Source organism: Zingiber officinale, chromosome 4A, assembly GCF_018446385.1.
Source record: "Zingiber officinale cultivar Zhangliang chromosome 4A, Zo_v1.1, whole genome shotgun sequence".
NCBI classification, from domain to species: Eukaryota; Viridiplantae; Streptophyta; class Magnoliopsida; order Zingiberales; family Zingiberaceae; genus Zingiber; species Zingiber officinale.
In genome coordinates, this window is record NC_055992.1 from 58,678,512 (window position 1) to 58,682,779 (window position 4,268).

Consider the following 4,268-nt stretch of genomic DNA (forward strand, 5'->3'; position numbering starts at 1 on the left):
CCAGGGGTGTGCTCACCGACTTTGCATTCTTTATGTTGAACCTATCTAGCACCTTCTCCATATAACTACGTTGAGACAACCATAATCTCCCTACAGCTCTATCCCTATGAATCTCCATCCCAAGAATCTTCTTGGTCTCTCCCAAATATTTCATGTCAAATTCCTTACTCAGTAGCCTCTTCAATTTATCATCCTCTTTTATCTTCTTCACAATAATGAGCATGTCATCTACATATAGTAGTAAGACAACCAGTGATTTATCTTCAAGGCTCTTCACATATATGCATCAGTCATACTCACATCTTCTGTATCCGTTTTGAATCATGTATGAATTAAAACGTTTGTACCATTACATAGGAGATTGTTTCAATCCATAGAGCGATTTCTTCAACTTGCAAACCAACCGCTCTTGTCCGAGCCGGCTAAATCCTTCAGGTCGTGATATAAAAAATATGCTCCTCCAAATTTCTATGAAGAAATATCGTCTTCACATCTATTTGCTCCAGTTGCAAATTATGATGTGCCACCAAAGCCAACACCGCTCTAATTGACGTATGTCTTACCACTAGAGAGAAAATTTCTTCATAGTCAATTCCCTTTCTCTGTGAATACCCCTTCGCTACCAACGGAGCCTTAAACTTCACTTCTTCTCCCTCTAACATTGCTTCTTTATTTTTGAATATCCACTTGCACCATATAACTTTCTCTCATTTAGGAAGTTCCATTAGATCCCACATTTGATTCTTATGCAACGACTCCATCTCCTCTACTCTGTTTTCCAAGAACACAGAATTTGCATAATTCAAGATTGCACATCATGATACCCTTCAACAAATCTCTCTTGTGAAGTTCTAGTATTCCACGTATCCTAGCCGCATATGCTACAAGACTATACTGTTTGATTCAGACTCCACCGAGGCGACTCCACCTACAACTATAGTCTCTATCAACTTGTGTATGTTCCTTGCTACCTTTTGTCCTTTCATTACCGTTAGAATTCCCTTACTGACCTTCATCACCGCACTTACTGATTTATAATTGCAATCAATATCATCCAGTGTGCCTAGTGAGATCAAATTCTTCTTTAGATTTGATGTATCTGATATCACATAAAGTTCTGATCACACCATCAAATATCTTGATTTTGATATTCCCTATGCTAATAACATTGCATGAAACATCATTTCCCATCAACACTGAACTAGAATCTACTACCCTATAGTTGTCAAACCAATCCTTGTTTGGAGTCATGTGATATGAACATACAGAGTTTAAAATCTATGCATCTGTCAGTTGCTCCGAACTCGACATTGTTGGGACCAAAATGTAGCTAGAGGGGGGGGGGGGGCGGAATAGCTCGGCGCGTGCTCGGTGCTTGACGTTGCTTGTTTCTTCAAAGATGTGCAGCGGAAATACAAGAAACAACTACAATAACGCTAACAAATGGATTTTACTTGGTATCCACCTCACAAGAGGTGACTAATCCAAGGATCCACACACTCACGCACCCTCCACTATGAATAACACTCCTTTATGGTGACTACCAAAGGCGGAGAAGCCCTACAATCTCTCAATACAAGAAGAAAGTAGAGGGAACAACAAATACAAGAAATCTTACAAGTTTTACAGCTGAAAACCCTAACCCTAGCTTTTCCTTCTTCTTGTGTTCTCACCTCTTGACTTGGATGTCTCTCCAAGATTCTTCAAGAACTGGCGATCTGAACCTCAAGAGATGCTGTGGAGTCGCTGGTGAAGATCGGAGATGAATCGTGTAAGCTATGTCGAAGTTCTCGAACGCCTGCAGCTATAAACGATGCCAATGGTCGAATCCCGATCGATTGGATTGCTCCCAATTGATCGGGGAGGCTTTGGATCGATCGGTTGATCGATCCAGAGCGCCTTTGTGCTATGGAAAAATGCCTGGATTGATCGGCTGATCGATCCAGGGCTTATCGCGCGAAGTCGCACCTCCCAATCGATCCACTGATCGATTGGGGGCTCTGGATCGATCGGCTGATCGATCCAGACGCGTTCTGTTCGCGCGATGCTTCTCCCCAATCGATCTACTGATCGATTGGGAGGAGCTTTGTCGCGAGGACTCACCCGATCGATCAGCTGATCGATTGGGCATGTGCCAATCGATCGGTTGATCGATCCAGCACTGGTTTTTGCCCAAAACCAAGTCCCAAACTCTCCAAACCAACATCCAGTCAACCATGACTTGTTGGTACATAAAACCTAGCATCAGGTCACCCTCAACCAGCTAGAATTCTCTCACCAAGTGTCTGGTCAATCCATTTGACCCACTTGGACTTTTCTCCTTTTGCCAAGTATCCGGTCAATCCCTTTAACCTACTTGGACTTTCCAACACCAGATGTCTGATCAGCCTTGATCCATCTGGATTTCTCCCGTGCCTGGCTTCACTCACCAGGATTTTCCTATACTTGGCTTCACTCACCAAGACTTTACTCTGCCTGGCTTCACTCACCAGGACTTCCTCACTGCCTAGCTTCACTCACTAGGTCTTTTACCTGACTTCACTCACCAGGATTTTCCTTCTGCCTGGCTTCACTCACCAGGACTTTCCTTCTGCCTGGCTTCACTCACCAGGACTTTCCTTCTGCCTAACATCCCAGTTAGGACTTCCCAGTCAAGTATCTGGTCAACCTTGACCTACTTGACTCTTCTTCAACCAACCTGATCAGACCCTGATCAGAGGGGAATTGCACCAAACAATCTCCCCAAATGAACAACTGCACCTGCACTTGTCCATATCACCGAAGTCTTGTATTGTCAAATATCGAAACACAAACCAAGACCCAAGCTTGGTCAACCAGGTCAACCTTGACCTGAGGGATATTGCACCAACAGACATAACTGATAACATATCTCTATCACTGCTCTCTGAATTTTCCTCTTTAACTATGTTTGCAGACTTTGTCTTTGTTCTCTGCAACATGTTTCTTTATCTCTAGACAATCTCTCTTGATATAACCTTTGCCTCTATATTTGTAATACGTGATCACCTTCTTTCTTCTCGATTTAGAACGAGACTTGTTGTCGTTACTAGATCCATGTTGACATTTGCTTCTACCACGTTCTTGGTTGCTATTTACCACAAGTTCTTTTCCTTGAGAAACTTCATCACTTATTTTCTTCCTTTGGTGAAAACCTAGTAACACACTTGTGATCTCCTCTAATTTGAGAGTTTTCTTACCCCACATCAAAGTAGTAATCAAATTCTCGTACATAGGAGATGAAGATAGAGAATTCAACAATATTAACGCCTTGTCTTCGTCTTTGATCTTCACATCAACCCACTTTAAATCGCTCACAATTTGGTTGAATACATTAATGTGCTGACTCAGATCGGTTTCTTCTGTTATCTACAGCCCAAATAATTTTTGTTTAAAATATAGCTTGTTTGTCAATGACTTTAATATGTACCGACTTTTCAACTTTTGCCAAACTGTCATCCGTAAGACAAAACCTTATTGTTGCGACTACCTTTGTCTGAAGTTCTTCCTGATATGATCTCTCCATGTTTTTCCGGTTTTCTTTCTCTTAGTGTCTTCACCATGCTTTGATGCACCAATAAGTTCTTGACTCTTCTCTGCCATGATCAAAAATTTTTGGTTCCGTTAAACTTCAGCATATCAAACTTCGTAGAAGTCATCCCTAACATGTTGAAGAAATCCGCCAAAACCTATAGCTCTGATACCAATTGTTGCGCAAAGAGAGGGGTAACACCTCTCAACTTCTAATGCAGAAAAAGAGGAAGAGAGAAAAAATTGCACAGAACAATAAGATAAAGATGCATAAAAGAAGAGCAAACATGAAGAAGGAGAAGAAGAAGAGAAAGAAAAAGAATTACTATGGTTCTACGACATGCCTACTCCATAAAAATGACCGAAGTTTTATTAGAATTCTCTCTACACAAGAGAATCATATTACATGATTCTTATGATTATTGTTGTACAATAAATTTACAATGATCCTTATAAATAGTACATAACCCCTAGATCCGGTAAAATTATAACATAATTTTGTTATAAAAAATTATAACAGAATTATATTATGAAAAATTATAATAGATTTCTATTATATAAAATCATAATAAAATTTTATTATAAAAAATTTTAACAAATTTTTTTCCATAACATCGATCACATTGATATTCATTAATTAACCATCGTCAATGGAAAATAGGTGGATAGAGAATTAATTAAGTTTATTTTCTGTCACGCCCCCAGAGGGGTCCCTGCCA